Source organism: Castor canadensis, chromosome 9 (genome assembly GCF_047511655.1).
Source record: "Castor canadensis chromosome 9, mCasCan1.hap1v2, whole genome shotgun sequence".
Classification (NCBI taxonomy): domain Eukaryota; kingdom Metazoa; phylum Chordata; class Mammalia; order Rodentia; family Castoridae; genus Castor; species Castor canadensis.
This window is the reverse complement of record NC_133394.1, coordinates 74095896-74108389: the sequence shown is the minus strand read 5'-3', so window position 1 is coordinate 74108389 and position 12494 is coordinate 74095896.

The window sequence follows — 12494 nt, the reverse complement described above, 5'->3', positions numbered from 1 at the left end:
CAGAATATCTTGATCAGTGTAGCTTTGTACTAAGTTTGAAATCATAATGTGTCAGTCTTCCAAATTGGATCATGTTTTTGCAAATAATTTTGGTTATTGTGAGTCACTTAAATTCCTATATAAATTTTAGAACAGATTGTCAATTTCTGAAAAATGCCTGCTTTGATTTTGATATAGATTGCATTGCATCTATAGATCAATTTTCTAAGTATTTCTGTCTTTATAACTTTAAGTCTTTTGATCCATGAAGATGAGATGTCTTTCCAATTATATAAATTTTGTTTCATTTAAAAGTGCTTTATGAGCGAAGCATGGTGATTCACGTTTTAATCCCAGCACTGGAGAGGCTGAGGCAGGAGGATTGCAAATTCAAAGTCAGTCTGGGATACACGGTGAGTTACAATCTGACTGTATGGCAAGATCCTTTCTCAAAAAAAAAAAAAAAAAAAAACACCTGTTTCCGCGGGGCATGTAGTCCCTGGATTGGTGTCTGTCTGTGTTGTGGTTCCCCTCCCCCCTTTAGGGACAGTCTCCTATTGATTGATTTCACGTGTTGACCATGAAAACTGAAGAAAGTGTGTGTGTATGTGTGGATAGGGAGTAACACCTGCGTCCTGCTTCAGGCTGCAGGGAGGTCCCAGCCTGCTTGGAAAGGTTCCCACACCCAGGGCCAGGCCTCTGCGCTCCACAGGGGCTCTCCGTCAGCTGTTACCGCAGGCGCTGTGCTCTGGCCCAGTCCCACTTCAGGACACTACTGGGAGGGGAAGGTAAATGAAGAAAGTGAAGTGGGTGAATATGGTCTATGTACTTTCCATGCAAGTGTGAATATGGAACATTCAAACCTATTAAAATCACCTTCAGAAGGGGACTAAGTTACAAAGGAGAAATGGAAGGGATGAACCAATTTCGGGTATAGTACATATATACATGGCAATGTCACAATGAAACTCCCTGTATAACATCATAAATAAAATTGCCTTAAAAAAATGAAGGACAGGAAGGTAAAACAAGTCATCTAGGAGTTGGTACCAGTGGGAAGCGGGGCAGGGCATAAAGAAAGGTGAAGGATGGTGGCTATGGTGGAAGTACTATGTATCCATTTATGAAACTGGAAAAATGAGACCTGTTGAAACTGTTCTAAGAAGCTGAGGAAGGGGGATAAGAGACAAAAATCCAGGGGGTGAATCTAAAATACATTGTAAGTACTTTTGTAAATGTCACAATGTACCATATGTACTACTACAAGTGTAGACATTTATATGTTGTTCCTGATTAGGAAAATAACATTCATTCACTACACACTGTGGTATTAGCTATGAGGTTTTTGTGAATGTTTTTTATTCTGTTGAAGATTTTTTTTTCTGTACCCTGAAAGGATGGTTTAAATTGCCAGATATTTTCTTTGTCTTATTCCAATACAATTTGTATGATCTCATTTTTTCTCTTGTTGTAAAATATACTATACTTCTATCTGGTAGAGAACCAAAAACACATGCATATTATTTATAAAGTTGCCTTTTAAATCAGTTAACAGAGAGTAGGAATGGAATATCATGCCTGTAATCCCTGCTACAGGAAGTAGAAATGGGGAGGATTGCAATAAAGGCCAACCTATTCTAAAACAGAACTCCCCTTCCCAACTCAACAAACAAGCCAGGACTGTTGGTGCATGTCTTTAATTGCAGGTATGCACAATGTGTAGGTAGGAGGATTGCAGGCTGAGGCTGGCTCCAGGCAAAAAGCACAAATCCCTATCTAAAAATATAACTGAATGCTTTTAAGTGCTGGAGATGTGGCTCAAGTGGTAGGGCACCTGCCTAATAAGTGAGTGACCTTGAGTTCAAGGCCCAGGACTAACAAAAAAAATCAATTAATGGAAAAAGGACATACGCATTAAGACTGTCTTTTATAATTATGTACAATTTGATAATTATACTTGTAATATTTTTCATATAGATTCAAATTACTGAGCTCACATAGCTTTTAGACTGCAAAGCTTGTGTTGGAACTTGTTTTGAATATGTGTGCAAGCAGTACATTCAATTTTGTTTCTCTTTTACTTTTTGATAGTTTTTCTGAATATAAATTCTTTTTTGACAGTTATTTTCTTTGAGCAGTTTGAAGACATCATTCCATGCTTTTGACCTGCACTGTTCATGACAGCACAAATATGGTTCATCTTATTGGTGTTCCTGTAATTGAAAAATCAGGGGGGATTTTTGCTATTATGATGAGTTTCTCTTTTTTATTGGCTTTTAACAGTTTTCCTCTGTTGCAAATGAGTGTGGATATCTTGGTATTTGCATTGTTTGAGGTTCATTAAGCTGCTTTAATGTACACTTTAATGTTTACAATAAAATTTAAGATATTTTCAGCCATTATTCAAATTTTCTCTGTCTTCTTTTGCTTCCATTATGCATATGTTTTCATTATGTGATTAATGATATTCCACATTTATCTGAAACTGTATTCCTTTGTTTTCAGTGTCTTTTGCTTTGGTCTTTATGTTGCATAATCATTATATAACCTGTTTCCAAGCTCACTCATCCATCTGCCAATTCAGTTCTACTGGGGAGCAGCTCCAGTGGCTTTTTCTTTCCACTTGCCTCTCCATATTCTGTGTTTGATAAGACATTGCCATTATTTCCTCCTTTGCTCATTTAAACATGGTTTATGTTATTTCTTTGAGCATCTTTGCAATGCCTGCTTTAGAGTTCTTTTGGTTTCTTGTAAACAGTCGGACCTTCTAATAGGAAGTTATGTGGCTTATTTTTTCTCTTTTACAAGGCACATATTCATTTCCTTTACATTTCCATTTTTTAAAAACAGCATATGCTTTTTATCTCCAGCACTGTCAAAACAAACAAAAATCAAATGGAATATGTAAGGTAACATATTGTGGCAAATTCAAATCTCTTTCACAGAGGTTCTCAAGGAACATTTGTTTATGTGTCTAGAGATTTAGCTGAACTGCTGTATGAAATATGCCTCCCCCACACACACACCATTAAGCTTTACTGTCACTATTTAGTTGGGAACAGACTTTGGCATTCTCATTGTTACTATAGAACGAGATTGGCTTTACCAGGTTTCTTTCTGTTCATTCCTTTGCATAAATTCTTTGATAACCTATCTATCTCTGTCATTCAGACACCCAGGTGTCAGGTTCCACTGATTGCTGGTGGCTTTGGGGATTATAGCAGTGCCCTAGAGGACAAATTGCCCAATTATCTGTTCCTTTAAATTCAGGCCCCTCTGCAATGGTAGTTATAAGTGTTTCTTTTTGTTCTTTATTCTGTCACCAGGATGGCTCTCCTTAGCTGTCTCTTTACTTGATTCTCTCTGGTAAACTTGTTGACCTACAATTTACATAGTTGCTTTCTTTTGTTTTCTTCCTTCTGTTTCTTTCTCTTTCTTTCCTTCCTTCCTTCCTTTTTTCCTTTCTTTTCTTCTTTCGTTTTTGTGACTCAGGGCCTGCTAGGCAAGTGCTCTACCACTTGAGCCATACCCTCAGCCCTTTCCTAGTTACTTTCTTGGGTCTACTAACCTCCACCCAATTATTGAAAACCCAAATCAATTGTTTTAAAAGTGCCTATGGCTCTGTTTCAAATAGTCTGTTTTCTTATGCTAACTTTGGAGTTCTCTGTCCTTGTGGCCTGCCTTTCCTCTTAGGCAAAATATCTGTCCACTACTCTAGAAGTAGGTGTAGGAGCAGTGACTCACTTTTTTAAGTGACACGCACACTGTAAGAGCAGCACACTAGCCTTGGGTCATAGATATTGAAGCTCTTGATTTTCCTCTCCTTGCACCACCTCCAGCTTTCACAGAAATTGGGCCACCCATCAGGACCCAGTACTTTCACTTTACCTTGACACAGGTATGCTCTCTGCTCTATGAGTAGGCTGCAAAGGACATGGTGATATATGAAGTTGTATGCTTCATGTACCAGGTATCCTGATGAACACCTGAAATCAAAGAGTAGCTTTATGCAACATGGTCAACACTTTAGTTTCCACTGCATCTAATTGTAAACAAGAAGCTCCTTTCATTTAGAGAATTCTTTCTGGCAGAAGTTGACATGAATATACTCCAAAGCCTAGGAGCCTGGCCAAAGCTTTTCCAGTACCATGAAGATTACAGATCTATTAAGAACCAAACACCAGAGAGGATTCCAAGATGGCAGCTAGAGGGAGGAAGCAGAAAGTGAGCCTCCTATAGTGAAATCTTGTAGAGAGGCTGGAGACACACTTTGTAGGCAAAATCACTGAGAAGAGTCAAAACTTTAACCCCTCCACACCTCCAGCTGGTGCAGAGAATCTCCACTTCACGTTAAACAGAGAAACCAGGAGGGCCCCCGGGCCGCCAGTTGCCCGCGCCCAAACGGCTTGGGAAGATGCGGACAAGGTGAGCTTCATGGTACCATGGTACTCCCACAGACAAGCCTGGGCCAGAGCAGCATAGCCCCTGGACAGACGGACCCCCCACCCGGGGAAAAAAGAGAAACTGAGTAATAAGCAATAAGAACAATAAAGACACACAGGAAAGAGGGTGGGGTGCACTGAGCGCCGAAGATTGGGGGAAGGGAATCTTTCCTCCTAAACAAGACAAGCCAGGCAGGCCGGACAGGCTCTGGCGGGAGCAGGGGCATGCGCCCAGCAACCAGGAGCGGGAAAGTGTGTGAGAGTGGCGGAGGGAGGAAAACTCCACAGGAGAGGAGGGAAGACCCACTTCCCACATGAACTGTAAATAAACACATAGGCCTGAGGACGTGGGTACAGTGTGACCTTTCCCAGTGCTTGGAAAGGGGAAAGCTTGTAGCAGAGGCTCACAGAAAAACTCTGAGTAAACAACGCCTCCAGGGCCAGGTGAGTGCTAAGCTCACCCCAGAGATCTGCATAAATAATGCCTACAGCAACAGCAGGCTGACAGCAGCCGGCAGGCTACCACAGCTGCAGATACCACTCTCAGAACAGTCTCCAGACTCTTTTTTTTTGTTTTTTTCATTTTTTCTCTTTTTCTCCCTACCTTTGATGAGAGGACAACCAAATTACACCTGCATGCTGAAAAACTTAGTGAAACTGTATTGCATTTGAACTTTGGACACTTGGTGGGGTTTTTGTGTGTGTGTGTGTGTGTGTGTGTGTGTGTGTGTAGTTTTGTTCTACTTTATGTGTCCCCTTTGATGAGACAACTACAGAACAACATCTGAGGCACCATCTCCAGGAATGGAGACTGAGACAGACATGCAAATTATTAAGACTGAAACTTCATTGCATTTGAACTTGGTGGTTTTTTGGTTTTTTGGTTTTTTGGGTTTTTTTTTAAAATATTCTATTTTTCGTTTCATTTTATTTTATTTTTATACATAGATATTTCTTTCATCTACCTATTTTTTATTTTTATTCTTATCTTTTTTTAACTTTTTATTTTCAATCCTCTCTCTGTCTCTCTAATGCTTATTCAGCTTACTGTCAATTAGTACACTAATGCTCCGTTTATACCTTTGAAACTTTCTTGTCTGATTTCTTGTTCTGTTTTCTCCTTCTTGTCCGTTTATTTGCTTTTCCCTTTCCTTTAACTTCTTGCTTTCCATCTCTGCTCACCCTTCCATTCTAAATTTTACCATTGTTATTATTACAAGCTAGAAAATACTTAATTGCACACAGTACACGGACAGTAACAACACCAAAGATAATGATGGGAAGACAGAAAAAGCAGGGAAACCAGTTTCCCCACAGCAAAAAATTAGTACAGGAACGAGAGGGGAATGAAGAAAACAGATACTCAGATCCAGACGCCAAAAGAATGAAGATAAATTATGCCAAAGGACCCAATGAAGCCTACAAGAATAATTTAAAAGAAGACATACTACAGTTATTCAATGAGAATTTTATAGAGATGATACTGTATAGGGTCAACCAAAAAGTACAGGAGACACTCAAGAAATTCCAAGACAACAAAAATAGAGAATTTGAAAAAGCAAAAGAAGAAATAAAGGTAACCATAGAAGCACTGCATAAACATCAAAGTGAATGAGAACATGATGAATAAACAGATAAATGAACTCAGGACAAAAATAGACAACATTAAAGAGGAAACCACTCAGGATATGGAAAACCTCAAAAAAAAGAACGAAACAGAACTGCAAAACAAAAGGGAAGACCAATCCAGCAGAATAGAACAAACAGAAGACAGAATCTCAGAACTTGAAGATGAAATGGTAATTAAAGGAAAAACCAAAGAACTATTAATTAAACAACTCAAGACCTGTGAAAAGAAAATGCAAGAACTCACCGACTCCATCAAAAGACCAAACTTGATCATCATGGGCATTGAAGAAGGAGAAGAGGTGCAAATGAAGGGTATGCGTAATATAATCAACAAAATGATAACAGAAAATTTCCCAAATCTAGAGAAAGATATTCCCATGCAGATGCAAGAGGCCTCCAGGACACCAAACAGACCAGATTAAAATAGAACTACCCCACAACATATCATCATTAAAACAACAAGTTCAGAAACTAGGGAAAGAATATTGAATGGTGTAAGAGAGAAAAAACCAGTAACATACAAATGCAAACCCAAGAAAATCATGCAGACTTCTCAACAGAAACATTAAAAGCAAGAAGAGCATGGGGTGAGATCTTCCAGGCACTGAATGAAAATAACTTCAACCCCAGGATACTCTACCCAGCAAAAGCATCACTCAAAATCGATGGAGCAATAAAAGTCTTCCATGAGAAGCAAAAACTAAAACAATATGTGACCACAAAGCCACCATTACAAAAGATTCTGCAAGGGATTCTGCACACAGAAAGTTAAACCCAACTTAACCATGAAAGGACAGGCAGCACCAAACCACAGGAAAAGAAAAAGCAAGAAAGTAGAGAGTAACCTCAACTTAGGTATACACAATCAAACCTTCAAACAACTAAGACAACTAAATGACAGGAATCACCACATACATATCAGTACTAACACTTAATGTTAACAGACTTAATTCACCCATCGAAAGTCACCACTTGACAAAATAGACTAAAAGGGAAGATCCAACATCTTGTTGCTTACAGGAGACCCATCTCACCGACAGAAATAAGCATAGGCTTAGGATGAAAGGCTGGAAGAAGATTTACCAAGCCAATAGCCCCCGAAAACAGGCAGGAGTAGCAATACTTATCTCTGACAAAGTAGACATCAAACCTACATTGATCAAACGAGATAAAGAAGGACATTCCATACTAATAAAAGGGGAAATAGACCAAAAGGAAATAATAAACATCAACCTGTATGCACCCAATGTCAACACACCCAATTTCATCAAACATACCCTGAAAGACCTAAAAGCCTATATTAACGCCAACACAGTGGTTGTGGGAGACTTTAACACCCCATTAACATCAATAGATATTTCATACAAACAAAAAATCCATAAAGAAATCCAAGATCTAAAATATACAATAGATCAAATGGACCTAATTGATGTCTACAGAACATTTCATCCAACTTCTATACAATATACATTCTTCTCAGCAGCCCATGGAAACTTCTCCAAATAGGTCAAATCCTAGGGCACCAAGCAAGCCTCAGCAAATATAAGAAAATAGAAATTATACCATGCATACTATCTGATCACAATGCAGTAAAAGTAGTACTCAACAACAAAAGTAAAGACAGAAGACATGCAAACAGCTGGAAACTAAATAACTCATTACTTAATGAACAATGGATCATTGATGAAATAAAAGAGGAAATTAAAAAGTTCCTGGAAGTCAATGAAAATGAAAACACAACCTACTGGAACCTATGGGACACAGCTCAGGCAGTCCTGCGAGGAAAGTTTATAGCCATGAGTGCATATATTAAAAAGACTGAAAGATCCCAAATCAATGACCTAATGATAAACCTCAAACTCCTAGAAAAATAAGAACAAGCAAATCCCAAAACAAATAGAAGGAGAAAATAATAAAAATAAGAGCTGAAATCAACGAAATAGAAACCAAAAAAACCATACAAAGAATTAATGAAACAATAAGTTGGTTCTTTGAAAAAATAAACAAGATCGAGAGACCCCTGGCAAACCTGACTAAAATGAGGAAAGAAAAAACCGAAATTAGTAGAATCAGGAATGCAAAAGGAGAGATAAAAAAAACACTATGGAATCTAGGAAATCATAAGAGACTACTTCGAGAACCTATATTCAAATAAATTTGAAAATCTTAAAGAAATGGAAAGATTTCTAGATACACATGATCATCCAAAACTGAACCAAGAGGAAATTAATCACCTAAATAGATCTATAACACAAAATGAAATTGAAGCAGCAATCAAGAGTCTCCCCAAAAAGAAAAGTCCAGGACCTGATGGATTCTCTGCTGAATTCTATCAGACCTTTAAAGAAGAACTGATACCAACCCTCCTTAAACTGTTACATGAAATAGAAAGGGAAGGAAAACTGCCAAACACATTTTATGAAGCCACTATTACACTTATTCCAAAACCAGGCAAAGACACCTCCAAAAAGGAGAACTATAGGCCAATCTCCTTAATGAACATTGATGCAAAAATCCTCAACAAAATAATGGCAAACCAAATTCAATAACACATTAAAAAGATTATTCATCATGACCAAGTAGGCTTCATCCCAGGGATGCAGGGGTGGTTCAACATATGAAAATCAATAAATGTAATAAACCACATTAACAGAAGCAAAGACAAAAACCACTTGATCATCTCAATAGATGCAGAAAAAACCTTTGATAAGATCCAACATCATTTCATGATAAAAGCTCTAAGAAAACTAGGAATAGAAGGAAAGTTCCTCAACATTATAAAAGCTATATATGACAAACCTACAGCCAGTGTTATACTTAATGGAGAAATACTGAAACCATTCCCTCTAAAATCAGGAACCAGACAAGGGTGCCCACTATCCCCACTCCTATTCAACATAGTACTGGAATTCCTAGCCAGAGCAACTAGGCAAGAAGGAGGAATAAAAGGAATACAAATAGGTAAAGAAACTGTCAAAATATCCCTATTTGCAGACGACATGATTCTATACCTTAAAAACCCAAAAAACTCTATTCAGAAGCTTCTAGACATCAATAGCTATAGCAAGGCAGCAGGATATAAAATCAACAGAGAAAAATCATTAGCATTTCTATACACTTACAATGAGCAAACTGAAAAAGAATGTATGAAAACAATTCCATTTACAATAGCCTCAAAAAAAATCATGATACCTGACTTCAAACTATATTACAAAGCAATAACAAAAAACAGCATGGTACTGGCACAAAAACAGACATGAAGACCAGTGGAACAGAATAGAGAACCCAGATATGAAGCTAGACAACTATAGCCAACTTGTCTTTGACAAAGGAGCTAAAAATATACGATGGAGAAATAGCAGCCTCTTCAAGAAAAACTGCTGGGAAAACTGGTTAGCAGTCTGTAAAAAACTGAAACTAGATCCATGTATATCACCCTATACCAATATTAACTCATAATGGATCAAGGATCTAAATATCAGACCACAAACTCTAAAGTTGATACAGGAAAGAGTAGGAAATACTCTGGAGTTAGTAGGTATAAGCAAGAACTTTCTCAATGGAACCCCAGCAGCACAGCAACTAAGAGATAGCATAGATAAATGGGACCTCATAAAACTAAAAAGCTTCTGTTCATCAAAAGAAATGGTCTCTAAACTGAAGGGAACACCCACAGAGTGGGAGAAAATATTTGCAGCTACTCATCAGACAAAGGACTGATAACCTGAATATATAGGGAAATTAAAAAACTAAATTCTCCCAAAACTAATGAACCAACAAAGAAATGTGCAAGTGAACTAAACAGAACTTTCTCAAAAGAAGAAATTCAGATGGCCAAAAACCACATGAAAAAATTCTCACCATCTCTAGCAATAAAGGAAATGCAAATTAAAACCACACTAAGATTCCACCTCACCCCTGTTAGAATAGCCATCATTAGCAACACCACGACCAAGAGGTGTTGGCGAGGATGCAGGGAAAAAGGAACCGTCTTACACTGTTGGTGGTAATGTAAACTAGTACAACCACTCTGGAAAAAAATTTGGAGTCTACTCAAAAAGCTAAACATTGACCTACCATTTGATCCAGCAATACCACTCTTGGGGATATACCCAAAAGACTGTGACACAGGTTACTCCAGAGGCTCCTGCACACCCATGTTTATTGCGGCACTATTCACAATAGCCAGGTTATGGAAACAGCCAAGATGCCCCACTACTGACGAATGGATCAAGAAAATGTGGTATCTATACTCAATGGAATTTTATGCAGCCATGAAGGAGAACAAATGTTATCATTCACTGGTAAATGGATGGAATTGGAGAACATCATTCTGAGTGAGGTTAGCCTGGCCCAAAAGACCAAAAATCGTATGTTCTCCCTCATATGTGGACATTAGATCAAGGGCAAACACAACAAGGGGATTGGATTTTGAGCACATGATAAAAGAGAGAGCACACAAGGGAGGGGTGAGATAGGTAAGACACCTAAAAAAATTAGCTAGTATTTGTTGCCCTTAATGCAGAGAAACTAAAGCAGATACCTTAAAAGCAACTGAGGCCAATAGAAAAAGGGGACCATGAACTAGAGAAAAGGGTAGATCGAAAAGAATTAACCTAGAAGGTAACACTCACGCACAGGAAATCAATGTGAGTCAACTCCCTGTATAGCTATCCTTATCTCAACCAGCAAAAACCCTTGTTCCTTCCTATTATTGCTTATACTCTCTCTACAACATTAGAAATAAGGGCAAAATAGTTTCTGCTGGGTATTGAGGGGGGGAGCGGGAGGGGGTGGAGTGTGTGGTAAGGGAGGGGGTGGGGGCAGGGGGGAGAAATGACCCAAGCCTTGTATGCACATATGAATAATAAAATAACAAAAATCAATAAAAATAAAAATAAAAATTTTAAACATCAAAAAAAAAAAAAAAGAACCAAACACCAGGGCATATAACTTTTGACATTTTGTTAGTCAAGAGTTTACCCTATCTCATGATCAACAGTGCTTATTTTAGGCTTTTATCATGTTACTGCACTCTGAAGTTTAAATTTGCTTACCTTCTCTCATATTTTACTGAGTAGATGAATTCTACTCACCTCTCATAACATCTAAACCATCAGTTTTATGTATATTTCTCTTAAACTTGCACTGGTAAATGTATCACCACTTGATTTGTACAAATTAAAAGAATATATGAAAAAATTGATTGTGGAAACAAATATTTATAGAAGTATTTAAAAATAGTAAACCATTTAAAAAGTAAAGATTGATCTTAGAAATTTTCTGAGATATTTTAAATATAATTTTTCAATAATATATCTCAGTACTACAAGCACTTATTTATTTTTCTGTCGTAATTTTATTTGAGATAGTATAATTTTTATGAATGGTTATTCTGAAAGTAATCACAATTAATAATGTTAATAAAAATGGAAAATGAGCTAATAGTAAAAGCAGAAACTGGATAAAGTTGGATAACACAGTATATGATTTTATGCCCAATACATGAGAATAAGAGAAAATTTAAGATAAGCTATATCATGTTGGATTTCATATAACCATACTTCATCAAGCAATGAAAATAAGCTTAAATAAAATTATAGTTATCTTCAACATTGAATGGTGTACTCCTTACTTAATAAATTAATATCAAGACAGAAATGTAAACTATCATCCCATAATATACTAATATTTCTATAAAATTCCACAGAGGCACTATTCTTTATCTATTACTTATAAACATTTTCCTGTAGGAAGGCTAATATTAAATATCAAGCTACTTCTATAAATCACTACAAGAGAAAGCCTCCATCAGAACAATGCAACTTTTGATTGTCAAAGTTAAATCACATTTGGGTAACTTATTTTTACCATAATGATTTGAGATTCTCCATAAGTTAAACATAGACTTTATATAGACTAAAGGAAAGTGAAAAAAGTGTAAAAGCCTAAAGTAAATGGGCATTGAAACATTTAACATATGTGTATGATGACTGCCTACTAGGTGCTTACCATATATGTAAGTGCAGTCCTGGGTGTGATGTAAAGGAAACAGACAAAATCTTTTCCATTGTTATGTGCACATACTGAATGACATGACAGGGCAATAAACAAATATGAAACAAATTGCACAGAACATTAGATGCTTGTAAAATTACAGCAAAGTTGGATAAGTGTATTTTGGATATTGTGAAGAGAGATTTCTAATTTTACATAAGTATACAGACTTCTGACTGGTGAGCAGGGTGCTTGAAGAAGGCAAACAAACCATTCAAGAGGGAAGTTCGGGAATGTCTTTTCCAAGCAGAAGAAGCAGAATGGTTTAAGGCAGAATACAAGAGTATGAGTGTTCTTTGGAGAAGGTAGCTATGCACTGGAGAGGTATGAGAGAAAAAGTGTATGTATGATCAACTGACTAGAGAACTAAGAGGGCATTATGTATAA